We start from the raw sequence: 14,167 nt of genomic DNA on the forward strand, positions 1-14,167 counted from the left end.
AGACCCGAGAAGACTTAGTGCACCAGTTGTGAAATGCAGAAAATGAAAAGTTAGGGGATGCAGAGATTTTGTTCTAGAGCCACTGGGGAAATACCCTCTTTGCAAAGTGGGAAGGTTATATGAGACACAGGTTATGTGTTCAGTTCGAGATGCAGACCAGGAGGAGGGAGATTTCAGCTGAAGAAAGCCACCAGAATATAAATGTCCTCTAACTTTATTTTTTTAATATTTTATTTATTTGAGAGGTAAAGTTACAGATAGTGAGAGGGAGAGACAGAGAGAAAGGTCTTGCATCAGCTGGTTCACTCCCCAGATGGCTATAACAGCTAGAGCTGAGCCATCTGAAGCCAGGAGCCATGTGCAGGGGCCCCCAAGCACTTTGGGCCATCTTCTCCTGCTTTCCCAGGCCATAGCAGAGAGCTGGCTCAGGAGCAGCCGGGACTAGAACCAGTGCCCGCATGGGATGTTGGTGCCATAGGCAGAAGATTAACCTGTGCCACAGCACCGGCCCCTCCTTTAACTTGAAAGCTATACTGTGAGGGGTGGTCATAACAAATATGTAGAATGTCACAACGGATATAGAGGTCGCTGAGCTACAGAGGAACCAACATGGGACGGGGAGAAGAAATCCGAGAGGAACACTCTGGAAGGAGTCTGAAGAAAGGCTTGTGAGGAAAGGGGACACCATCCTCTTGCAGGTGATGACTGCAGAGGTCAGTGGTGGACCTGGTTCATTTCTGGATGGAAGGCATGGGGCAGATTCAAGAAAGAATGACAGGAGAGATTAGCTCAGTCAACTCTATGGGGCTCTTTAAGGAGTTATTGAGGGTTGTGGAGTTGATAGGAAAAACTGGAGAGTGGAGGAGAGAAGAGTTGTTGGAGGCATGTCCGTGAGCCAGTGAGGACATTCCACACAGGCACTGACCTCAGCGTCATGAACACACACCATGAGTGGGTGCAGAGGCGCAGAGGTGGGTGGGCGGGACAGGAGACCGTGGAGTGTATATGCACCATGTCAGCAGGTCTTCCTGTCTCATGGGTGTCCTGATGCTTTCTCAGCCTACAGGCTGCTCTACTGCCAGCTGAGTAGTACAGCCAATTGTTGTACATGTTACGTATTGGTCAACATTATTAGGTTCTCCCCTCAGCATCCAGTTCAACTGGCAGATTCCTCAGCTTATCACCACTAACGGTTTGGCTCCTACCTGCATCTCTAGCCCTAAATTCCCATGGTGGAAAATTACCAGGTTACTCTAACTTTTGTGTCAGCCTGGCATTGCCATCCATTGTCTTACGCAGGATTTCCAGCTGAGACATGAGCATTCTGAGATTCATGTTACCTGGCTCTTGATCTGAATTAAATCTGTTTGAGTTGACTTTGGTGAGAGAAGGAATGTGCTGCCTTTCACTGCCGGGTACAGAGAAAGGGTCCAGGATTCTCTTGGCCTCTGTTAACAAGGGGAAGCGAAAGGAAAAGGGGTCTCCTAATTGCTCCTGGCCAGGTTTGGGAGTGCCAGCTCTCATAAGGTCTCTGCTGTTAAACCCCTGGACTCTGCTGGCATGGTGTGGGGCATGGGCCTCCTTGCGGGGCGGAATCCTGACCTTCCCCTCTGCCTTTCTGACCCCATCCCAACCAGGAGGGAGCCAGGTGGGGATGGAGGTCAGAGTTCCCTACCAACTTCACAGGGGTGCCATCGCCACCAGGTAGACATGAACCTCCCGACTCTCAGCCGCACTCACATGTGTTCATCACTGAGAACTGCGTGTAGCCTGCCGCAGGTTGGGGACTGGATCTTCCCACTTCCTTTTAAACCCTGAACCTCACTGAATGGCTTCCTCTAACCCCATGTCTCCCACCTTTCTCAGGACTTGGTAGATAGAATGATATATTTACTACTCACGGGAGTTAAGTGGAGGTGACCCAGAGCTACCCAGTCCTGCTGAGCTGCCCAAAAGCTGAGGGAAATCACTCTGTACACAAACAGTCCATTCATGGCACAGCAATTTAAAGATGACAACCAAGAGTCTAGCCAGGACACTGGCATCCCCATTTCAGAGTCCCTGGGTGCAATTCCCAAACCCTCAAGAGCTGGGCTACTGCCATTCACCTGGGAGACCTAGATTGTGTTCCCAGCTTCCAGCTTTGGCCTTGGCCCAGCCCCTGCCATTACAGGCCTCCTCCCTCTTCCTCTGAATCTACAGTAACTAAAATCTTAACAGTCCAGAAACCCCTATAATACACACATGTGCCTAATCACATTGTATTAGCCATTGGCTTTCTTTGCAGCCCTAGTCTTAGTCCTTTTGGACTGTATAACAAAGTGCCTTATGCTTGGTCATTGTGGACTACAGAAGGGTACTGCTCACATTCTGGAGGATGGGGAGCCAAGAACAAGACACTGGCGGAGTGTGGTGAGGCTGTCCGTGCCTCATCGATGGCACCTTCTGTGTGACCTCACATGGCTGAAGGGGACAGAGGAGCTCCTCTTAAAAGGGAGAGCACTACCACATTTCACGAGAGTAGAGCTCTCAGGACCTAGCCACTTCCCAAGGGCCCCACCTCTTAATACTGCCAACTGAGTATTAGGTTCCTATGTAAGAATTTGGAGATGGGAGTAGGTAAACCATAGCATTTCACCCCCGGCCTCTTTAAGATTCATGCCCTTCTCACATGCAAAATTCATGAATCCCATCCCAATAGGCCCATGGGTATTAATTTGTTCCAGCCCCTAGAGTCTCATCTAAATCAGATGTGAGTCTCAAGGTAGCCTGTATCCTTACATTTCTCTGTCCTGTGAACCTGTGAAATCAAACACTCTTCCAAATTAAAAAGGGGCCTCAAAAAGGTCATGGAAACTACCTGCCATGAGAAAACTGTCTACTTGGAAATGCTTTGCACCAAGGTACACTTATCTTTTAATTCAATTTTCCCAAGAACTCTCATACATTGATGGGATAGACATAGGATACTAGGGTAAGTGTGACCATTCCGAAAGAACGAAATAGGAAGGGAAAGAAGAAGCCATCATGCCCAAAAAGCAAATGTTAAATCTTACATTTCCAGAATAAGTACAGTCCCCAGGGTACAGTGATTCAGTGTAATTTTAGACTTCATGATGGTGTGAAGGTGTTACACAACCAGTGGAAACCATACTTCGAATTGTAGTTTTGATCTGCGCTTGGACTGGTGCTCATCTCCAGTCAGCCTTCGGGCCACTGGGTAAACAGCTCTGCAGTACGTGGGATGGCTAAGCTAGTCTGTTCAGTTGGTCAAGTGTATTAAATGCATTTTCAACTGAAGATATTTTCAGCTTACCGTGAGTTTATCAGGATGTAACCCACGTACAAGTTGAGGAGCATCTATAGTCTGTGACTTGAAATCCCACATCCTGGATACACTGGGGTGGGGGGTGGTCCTTCAAGGTTCCAGATGGGCCCTGCCCCGTGTCTTTGCTGGGTGCAGTCCATATGGCAGCTCTCATGGGCTGAGGTCTTGTGCCTGTGACTTTCCCAGGCTGGAGTTGCACACCAGGAGCTCCATTGAGCATTTCCCTAGCAGACAACGTGGCCTGACACTCCTGGCTCCACTAAGTGTTCTCATAGTGGGTGTTCTGTACTCACCCCTTCCCTCTCCACCCCAAAGCTTTCTGGCTTAGCCTTTGAAATCTAAGTAGAACTAGCGATGCTGGACCTCACAGCTCATGCATTTTGCACCCCAGTGGAGACGGCACCACGTGGATGCTGCTTTGTGAAGTAGAGGCCCAAGCACACGCAGGCCCACTTCAGCCACAGTGGGGCTGCCATGGAGCCCTGTGCCAGAATGCTGGGGACTGTGCCTGAAAATCAAGGCCCTAGCATTCTGAGCCTGTGGTGAGTGTGGCAACCCTGGAGGTCTCTGAAATAGCTTTAGGGCCATTCTATCATCCCCAGACTTTTGCCCATATATACTAATATCCTTATCTAATGGTCACTTAGTCACACCTTTGCTTTTCTCTCTCGAACACATTTTCTCATTCTTTACTACAAGTCCAGGCTAAGATTTTTACACATCTTTTAAGGTCTTTCTTCCCTTCTAATTATAAATTCCATCTTTAATTCATTTATCTCTTGAATTTTATTATAAGCAGAAGGGAAGCCATACTGCACCGTCAACACTTGGCTTAGAGATTTCAGCTGCTGAATGTCCTATCTCACTGGTTGCAAGTTCTGCATTCCACAACACCAGGATATGAACACAAGGCAGCCGAGTTCTTTACCACTTTATAGCAAGGATCCCCTTTGCTCCAGTTTCTGATAATGTGCCCTCACTTCCATCTGAGACCTCATCACAATGGCTCTACCATCCGTTTTTCTATCAGCATTGCATTCGTCCCACTGAGGCAGTCTGCGAGAAGACAGCCCTTCTCTTCCGACCCCTCGCCAGGATCACCAGCATACCTCAGAACTCTCCCAGCCTCTGCCCATCATCTGCTCCCAAAGCCACTCTCCGAGTTTAGGTGTTGTTGCAGCGGCACCTCCCTTCTGGGTGCTAATCTCCATTCGAGCTGCTCTAACGAAATACCCTAGACTAATGTATAAGCAAAGTCAGTGCTCACGGTTGTGGAGCTGGAGTCCAGGGTGAAGGCACCTGCAGATTTAGCATCAGGTGAGGGCTTGTTCTGGCTTCAGAGATGGTGCCTTTTGTGTGCCTTCACAGCGTGGAAGTGCAGAGGGGGTTCTGGTGGGAGAGGAGCACTCGGGACCTAGTCTCTCCCTGCAGGCCCTACTCAGTGCTGTCACTCACATGGGATGCTGGGTTTCAGCAGCAGAATTCTGGGGGAAGCAGTGTCCAGGACATAGTGGCCCTGCAGGACGGAGACTACGGTTCAGGATTTTGTGCTTCCAACATCATCCGTTGTGAGTGCTCTTTGTCCCTGATCACAGCGACATAGGATCACGCACCCATAGCTCTAGGGGAGAGAAGTACCAGAGGGAATTATTCAGAGTAGAGGACAGCTGACCAAAAGAAGCCTTTGGATTTGAAATGCAGCCTTCCTTTTGTCTGGCTAATTTTAGCCCATCTCAGACGAGCATGTTGCTCCTTTCCGTGTTTCCTGCTGTCAACAGTTCTCCAAGCAGAGAAGGTGGAAATGACCCTTGTAGTGTTTGGCTCCAAAGACTCTAACTTCTATGATTTTAAAAATAACAGCTGATGGGTTTTTCAGTGTATTTATATTTGTCCTTAAATCCGTCTTTTTAAAGTGTTGCCTTCCACAGTGTTGTGAAAATTACAGTTGCTGCCACATCAAAGAGTTTCTCCTTACTGGTACTCAGAAACCTGCTCTCCAGGGTGACCCAAGCCAGACGAAACATCCAAGCCCTGGCAAAGTGATGCTGTGCACAGAACCTAATAGCTCCATTCCCCGTGTTCTTGCTCAGTGGCAATTTACAGTGTGTTCACTTCCTGTCAGTCCTACACCCTACACTGGCCGCTCGTGTCTGACACCTTTGCTGATGCCTGGTTCTGCGTCTCCACCTGTCTTTAGACAACACCTACATGTGCATGTCCACAGTCCCCAGTCAGCATGCTCCAAATGGCTCAGAATGGTTCCTCACCGTGGCTCGTGGAGATCCTACAACACAGGTCAAGTGCAGCCGCTGGAGAGCTGCCCCTGGTGTGCTATCGGTTGATGTGTGACAAGCTGTTCTAGAAGTCAGCAGCTGAGAGGACACACATGCGTGCTGGCGTGTGGGTCTTCTGTCAGGAACAGGAGACCCATTGTGCTACACAGTCTTACAAGGCTGCAGTCAGACGTCTGGGGCTGGTGAGCCCCGCATGCAGGCGCACTCACACGCCCATTGCCCAGGGCTCTCCATTCCATCCACATGGTGGTCACTCTCTAGTGACAGCTCACTTTCCCAGACAGGGGGAAGCTACAAGGAAGGAAAGCACAAGACGGAAGCCGCAGCGTTTTGTTCCCTGATTTCCAAAGTGACAGAACATCACTCTGCCACTGCAATGTGGGTGGTCCCTACATAAGGTATGAACCAGGAGGCCGGGACCACAGAGGTCCTTTTGCAGACTGGCTCCCACCAGGGCAAGTCACCTCCCATCCCTGTGCCTTGTCCTCACCTGCACAGTGGGATGGTAGCGACCACCTCACAGGAGTTGTTGAGATTTAGTGCCCTGTGTGCCCAGCTCTGAAAATGAAGGCTGAGACAATAAATGCTTGATATAGATCAGCTGTTGCCCCTCCCTCAAACACACACACTCCCAGTATAGAATGGTGGGGCCACCCCATCCCCCTCGTGCTAACCCCTGGTCACAAGCCTTCGACCATCCTGCCCAGGCCCCTTGCCACCTGCTGGGGCAGGAGACCACATCGTCACTGAGAGGCAGCACTGCAGAGCACTTGTCTTGATGCTTCCTGGGGTCTCAATTCCAGCTGGAACCCCTCTATAATGTGCCCCTCACCCTGCACTAGATTGATTTTCAATCAGTGTCTATCGTCTCCCTCACCACATGGACCCTCTAGATGACACTCCTTTATGCTGCCTGATTGGCTCCAGGGTAAGGGTGAGGCTCCCTGTCTGGCGGTAGCCTGCCTCTCCAGCTGCCGCTGCTGTACCTGGATTCTGGCCACCAGGGGCTCACCGTGCCCCAACAGCCATGCCGCACACAGCTCCACACTGTTCTCTTCCACTGCAGTCTGAGCCTTCCCAGCTACACTCTCCAGCCTGGAGGCTTCCCTCCCATGTCTCAGGGACGCACCTGCCTTTGAGCTCCTGAGACCCTGGCACTCGCATGTGTGGATGTTTCTGCACCGAGGCACTTGCCCGCCCCCACTGAATACCTGGCAGAGAGAAGTGGGAGTCCTGGGGTGCGGATTGCAGGATTATAGTAAGGAGAAGGACATTCACAGTGATTAGCACCTTTAAGGCCTGCTCAAGCAAGCACTCCCTGCTCCCCTGCTATGCAAGGTAGCTGTGTGTGTTTGTGTGTGTGTGTGTGTGTGTGTGTGTGCAGCCTTGCCTTGAGGAAGGGAACATTTCCCCAAATCTCAGCCTGTGCAGTGTGGAGGTGAGGCCTGAGCCTGGCCCAGGCTGGCTCCTAGCTCTCAGCTCATTTGCTGTTGCACAGCCTTGTGGGAGGCTACAGCCACTAACAGCGATGCAGTCTAGACACATTTTGGAACACATAAGCCTTCATTGATGAAAGAATTGTTTGCTGTGTTTCTGAAGACAGTGAGAGCATTTCACAAGGGGGAGAGATGGATGCTGGTGATACTTAACCCTGCTCTGAATCCCTTCCAAAATGCCCAGCCCCCGGAGCTGGGGAAGGGCTGGTGAGGAAGGAGCCACGGCACAGATGACCTCCCAGCAGAGCACAGACACGAGGGCAAGAAACTCCCCAGCCTGCTCTGTTGGGTGGGGCTGGTGCAGTGGGGCATAGAGAGCTAGGAATGGAGAAGTATAACGGTACCTTTGTCCCTGTGCGTCACGCTACTGGGGCTTTTCCCAAGTGTTACTACATGTCCATGGCTACTCGGGAGTGAGGGCTTTCCAGATCCAGTATCCATGCCGGGGCTGGGAAGGGGAGCTTTGCTGACGGCACCGTGAGGAAGCTGCTACCTGGGGCAGGTGCGTGCATCCCTGTGGCATGCAGGGAGCCCCTCTTTCCCTCGCAGGCAGCTGTTTCCCATGATCCTCTCTTGTGGAAGGGACCTGGTGCCATGCTCCCAGGCACACATCCACACTGCAATACTCCCCCATGCTGAGCGTGGCTCTGTGGGGGCAGTGGCCCCCTGAGCCACACCGTTAGACCCACCTCTGCTGTTGAACCTTGGCACAGACTGGTCTCTTTAAAGGTGTGTCCTCTCCAAAGCAGTGACCTCCACTGGCAAAATGAGGACTCGCCCTGCCCACATCACCCACACTTCCCACGCCAGCATGCGCAGCCTAGACCTGCTCAGCTGCCCCGCTCTGTACTCAGCATTCCTGCTGCCACTGTTGCCACTCCATGTCATGTGAGTCACGGCCTGGCTGTTCCCTTTGGAGGTGGCCTCAGCTTCCTTTGCTGTCCATTGCCCTACCTTTGGTTCCTGAGACCTCACTTGCCTGGGGCCCTCTTCTCCTGGCTTTCTTGCCTGTGGGACCCGACCTCAGCTGTGTGACCAGCTGCAGCCCAGGGCTGGACCTGAGCTGCTTGCCTGTTCTCCCAGTTCTGGCCCCTTGGGTTTTCAGGCTGTGTCCTCGCCCCTGGAGTCCTACTAGTGGATTGGTTCCCCAGCCAGGCTGCGTTTCCACCTCTTCATCCCCATCAGATTGGCAGTGAGCAGCCGGGGCTCTCGGCTCTCTGAGCCTCGGCTCTTGCATCTGGAGGAAGTAGACCCTTCCTTCCTGAGCTTGCTGAGGGATTCTCAGAGGCGACAAGTTGGTGAGGATGCGCTGGAGCTCAGACAAGAGGAAAATTACAAGGCAAGCGCTCAACCTGGCACACTCACTGTATCACCCAATGTTTGAGCACCTGCTGTGTGCTCTGCCTAGGCCTGGCCTGTGCCTGGTGCAGAGATGTGGGCAGGAAAGGCATGCCCCGCCCTGAGTGGCTCAGATCCACAGGAGGGAGAAGGGACACAAGGATCACAAACGCACCCATTTCCTAAAAACCAGACACCAGACAAATGTTTAGGTTTCTTGTCGAGTGTGGTATTTCAGCTGAACAAAATCCAGGATCATCTCTTCAAAGAAAACACTGCGATGTGCTAATTCCTTCGCCACCCCTGACTTCCAAACCCATGCACCCAGGAAGCAGCCCGCAGCTGTCAGGGAGATCAGTGCCCATCCCGGGAGAATTCATCCCTGCACGACGGAAAACAGCAAAGAGCACTGCATCTGCCTCGATGGGCGGGAACCGATTCTGAGCGTTTACGCTGTCTGAAGCCGTCGGAAGATCATGATGGCAGAGGCGAGATCAGAACCTGCAGGAACGGGGAGCAAAGAGCAGCCAGCCTGGGCTACTGCTGCTCACGACAGCTGCGGGCCCCTGTCTGTGCGGTGCTGGGCCGGCACGCTGGGGCGTGAGGGACGCGCTGTTCATGACAGCCAGTTCATGGTGACAAACGCGGCTGTGCCCATCAGACCCCAGAGCACTCTGGCCTGACGGGTGAGCTCTTCCGCCCGCCCTCGCATTCCCCCATGTTAACTGACTGGCTCTACCTGGTTACTGCGGATGTAGTCCCCTCGGATGTGGTTTCCTACAAAAGCTATTACACTTGAGTAATTGAGGTCAAATCACAGATTCTTCAGGAAGGAGCACCGAGGGTGTGCCTGCTTCCCTGCTCCTGCTCAGCTGGGCGCCTGTCTCCTTTGGCTTACACAGCGGGGCAGTTTATGTCCACTCTTGCTAAATAACTGTGTACCAGCATCGAGATGTCTGGCTTCTCTTGCTAGCAGCCCGTCAGCTTTCCATGGCTCATTTGCCAGGCTCAGCCCTGCTCCCCGAATCCTCCAGTGCTGCGCACCCAGCCAACTGGAGCACTTCTAGGAACTGCTGGCTGCATCAGCAGTGGCATTGGAGCCCATAGCCCATAGCCCAGGCAGTGAGGCTTTGTCCTGTACTCGGTTGTTTGGCACAGGGGAGTCGAATTAGTTAGAAAAGGTGGCAATCCAGGCCCCTAACTCTGGACCACTCAGCCAAAGGCACCGCTGGCGTCTCGCTCACTGTGAAGGAGATGGGGCAGGACCCCACGCAGCTGCTCAATGGCAATTGGACAGGTGAAAGGATGCCCCACCAGCAGCAAGCCCAGAAGACGGTCACAGGCAGTCCATGCTGCTGAGAGAGGAGGGACCCAGCCACGAGGCTTAGGTGATAGGAGAAACTCCGCCCCCTGAGCAAGAGTCTACAGCAAAAAGCTGCCCCTCTTCCCACAGCCTGCCCTAGCACCGTGGGCGCAGGCTGTGCTCCCCTCCACCTCTGCACTCTGCTGCTGCCTTTAAGGCAGCCATGTCCAGTGCACCTGTGGCTGCAGGACTTTCTGGGTGTTGGGGTGCTGCTCCAGTGGCTGGTGACCTGGCTCACTGTGCCCCTGCACTCCCCGAAGACACCAGAGACAATGCTGTCTCCGAGAGCGGGTGCTCTACCCACCGTCTGAGGGCCCCCAGCACCTATGCATATGGAGTGGCCTCCCAGCCCCGGGTTGTCACTGGCTAAGCTGTAGGACATCTGCCATGCCTGGGGCACTAGACGTAGAGCCACAGAGCAGCCAGCACCCAAACTGGCCACTCTGGACCCAGTGACCTTGTTGGCCAAGTGTCTCATCCTCAAGCTGCAGGGGGGTGGGAAAAAGCAGGGCGTGGGAGGCAGAGAAGCAGGAAGTGGGAAAGCAGGGGTCTGGACTCCCCAGTGATTTGCTGTCTTTAGAGCCAGCACCTGGTTGTGAGTCATTTTGTAAACACAGGGGTTACAGAAACAGGCTTGGCCTACTCTGAGGGGACCAGAGCAGGTGCCCCACTGTCGCTCCCCCTCTCACGGAGGAACGACACAGGACCCTGCGCTGTTCTTTTGTCTGCTCGGCCCTCCCCGGGTTTGCTGTTGTTCCCTCACTCGCGGAGGAACGACGCTGTCCCGGGTTAGCTGCAGGCCCCCGCCTCCGCAGAGGGGCGGCACCCCCCGCCGCTTTCCCCGCTTCCGCCGAGGGGCGGCACACCACCGGCCGGCTCTCTCAGGGGCTGCTCAGATGTTCCTCAGATGTTCCTGGTGCATGTTGTCTCTCTCCTCCTTTATAGTCCTCTTCCACCAATCCCAACTCTGCTGCCCACACGCCGAGCACACTGCTCTCCTCCAATCAGGATCAGGATCAGCTCCTGCAGTTTATTGGTCGAACTGGAGGCAGCTGTGTTTAAGTTGTTTGGTCTCTCTCTCTCAGCACCATATTGTGGGAGAGCAGATGCACAGAATAAGTCTTAATTCCAGTAACAGTCTAGTCTCACTTGCTCCCCACACCCCACCCCATCCTCTCTCTATAAGGTGCCACTCTCTTTTCTGGGCCATTTTCACCACACAAAAGCTGTCTCCTTGGTTTGATCAGAATGGCAGTAAACGCACCCAAAATTGTAGGGAAGAAGGCTCAGCTGAAAACAGCCAGGCCCTCATGACAAACAGGCTCAGACCAACATCCGGGAGGAGGAGGGGAGAGCCGATCTCTAGAGGCACCCTCTGCGTGCCTTCCACTTCCCTGGTCACCCCACAGCACCAGGAACCCATCACCCTGGTCTCCTGCCAGTCCTTGGCTTCCCCCTCCAAAGCCAGTGGGATGTGTGCATACCAGGGTAGGGGGAGGATCCGACCAATCTCCTGGACCTACAGAGCAGCCATCTTCCCGGCGATGCCTTGTTACTGCCCTGGAGACCCGTGGCACCTGCAGGGGGCCCCCTTGTGATGGCGAGCACAGGCCCTGCAACTGGACCATCCAGGCTCAAACCCAGCCTCGCCTCCAGTCTAGCCACATTGGCTTTGGCACTGAGGTCACCTGTGTGGACTTCTGTGTCCTCATCTTCAGAGCGAGGATGTGAACAGCAGAGAATTCACAGTTGGTGGGGGCATTGCCAGAGACAACAGTGAAGGATGCTTGGCATTGAACCTGACACACAAGAGGGCTCCTTACATGTTCACTGCCGTCATTGTCATCATCGTCGTCGTCATCATCACCATCATCACCATCATCATGTCATTATCTGTTTAGCTGCAATAAGGAGTGAGGGGAACCCCAGGCTTTGGGGGCCACTGCATGCCCTGGACTCCCCACACCTCATGCTGGGATGGGACAGGCCTCCTGGACTCTCAACACCAGTTCTTGAGCTCTCTAAGAAGCTGGAGTCTTCTGTCTGCAAGTGCTGGGATAAGGGAACAAGATGGTGTTCAGCCAAAGGGGAATTACTGATGCTGGTAAGCAGAAATGTCCAGAAAATAAGTTCAACTTGTATCTTGGGTCTCTTCCCTTGGGAAGGAGCCATTCCAGAACTGGCCATCCCCTCAGGACCTCAAGAATGCAGTGTCCCGCCCAGCCAGGACTCAAAGTCCATCCCTATTGGACAGACTTGGGTCACATGCCAGCCTTCCCACCAATCACTGTAGCTGGAGACTGTTACCTCTGCCAAACTCTAGGATCTACTCCTATTGGGCAGATTTGGGTCACATGCCAGCCCTCCATCCAATCACTGAGTTGAGAGAATGGAACTTTTACCCCCACCGCTGCTACTGTGGGCTCAGCCCTGGGCTTTCTCCCAGCCCTGAGGCAGAGGCTGATGTGGCGGAGCACTTAGGTAATGGAGCTCAGACGCGGGGCATAGATGCCACTCTGGATTGCTATGAGCTACCATTGACAGCAGGGTTTTGGTGGAGGCCACGGACTTCTGAGCAAGGCCGGATTAGAACTGGCTCAGAGCTCGGCTGCATGGAGGGAGGAGAGCATTGCAGGTGGAAGTCACAGATAAGCACCTCTACATTTTCTTTTCATCGCACCCTTTCTCCAAAACACATGCAGCCCATCCGGAAGTCTGCACATATCGAGCCCCTAAGCTAGGGTTGCCGGGTGTAGCTAATAAAAACATAGGCAGCCCAGTTCAATTTGGATTTCAGATAGGCAGCAAATAAGTCCTTAAGTAGGAGTACAGCCTTGGCAATATTTGGTACACATTCACAGGAAAGAAACATTTACGGCTTATCTGAAATTCGGTTTTAACTGGCTGTGTCACATTCTATCGGACAGCCCTACAGCGCAGGCTGCCCCTTGGTGTGGAGGTGTCCCGGGCTGCTGGGGAAGATGACACTTGTCCTGTGTGGTTCCAGGAAGAGCTAACGCCCCCAGGTGCTGTCACCAGGAGAGAGATGTTCCAGTTCCGCGTGCTGAGCAGCCCTGCGGCCGTCGGCCTTGTCGTGTGGCTGATGAGTCCTTCCCCGGAGGGAGGGATGCTGTCTCATGGCACGACACTTGTCCCCTCCTTAAATTCCCAGGGAGGGGGTCTCTGAATTTCCTCAGCTGTTAGGAGGCTCTGTGGGCTGGAATTCTCTGTCTTCTCTTTCATCTTTAGTCAGGACCGGACAGAGGCAGTGATTGGAAGTCTGGCATCTGCCGGGAGCGTGGAGCTGTCTCAAGCTCCAGACGTGGGGTCTTGGGAAGGCGAAAGTGTCAGCTTTGTCCTTGCAGCCACATATCAATGTAAGTCATGTGCTCTTTTAACTAAGTAGACCTAACGCTATTTCACAGAAACTCACAAATCATAATGAGTTAGACAGAAAGAAGTTTGTTTCTCCTTTACATAAAGGACGCTCACAAACAAAGCAAATAATGTAGAGCCATGGCCGTGACATCACAGGGCTTCACGCTCCTGGTCTTCCTCTCCACCATCCAAAATGTATGCCTTCATCTTGAGAGTCACTTTATAGGCCAAAACAGCTGCTGGAGTTCTAGCCATTGCCTCTACATCCCTTGCTAGCAATATAAAGGACAAAAGTGAGGCCCCTTCTAGCTAGGTCAGATCCTCTTGCACAACCTCTTCTGGAAGTCTGACACATGTTGGTTTATATAGTCTTTTTTTTTTTTTTTTTTTTTTTTTTACAGGCAGAGAGAGAGACAGAGAGAGAAAGGTCTTCCTTTGCACCGTGCTGATCCAAAGCCAGGAGCCAGGTACTTCTCCTGATCTCCCATGGGGTGCAGGGCCCAAGCTCTTGGGCCATCCTCCACTGCACTCCCGGGCCACACCAGAGAGCTGGCCTGGAAGAGGAGCAACCAGGACAGAATCCGGGACCCTGACCGGGACTAGAACCCGGTGTGCTGGCGCCGCAGGTGGAGGATTAGCCTAGTGAGCCGTGGCACTGGCCGGTTTATATGGTCTTGACCAACACTTAGCAACCAGTCCTGGCAATGAGGGACAGTGCAGTATTTTAACAGAGTGCACAATCTGCATGAAACTTTGCCTCCTTAGGAAGGAGGAGAGGAAGAACATTGCATGACCACCAGCAGCCTCTGCTGAAAGCAACAGAGCGTCCATTCTGAGCTCCACTGAAGGACTTCTAAGTCCTCTGTTGGCCTTGTTCTTGGACCAGAAAGCTGGGGGTTTCATTAGCAGCTCACTACCACCCAGCAGTTTAAACGGGTGCTAGCTGCTCCCCAGCCAGGGATGGGATTCC

Source organism: Oryctolagus cuniculus, chromosome 6 (assembly GCF_051225735.1).
Source record: "Oryctolagus cuniculus isolate XC-2025 breed Fujian yellow rabbit chromosome 6, ASM5122573v1, whole genome shotgun sequence".
Lineage (NCBI taxonomy): Eukaryota > Metazoa > Chordata > Mammalia > Lagomorpha > Leporidae > Oryctolagus > Oryctolagus cuniculus.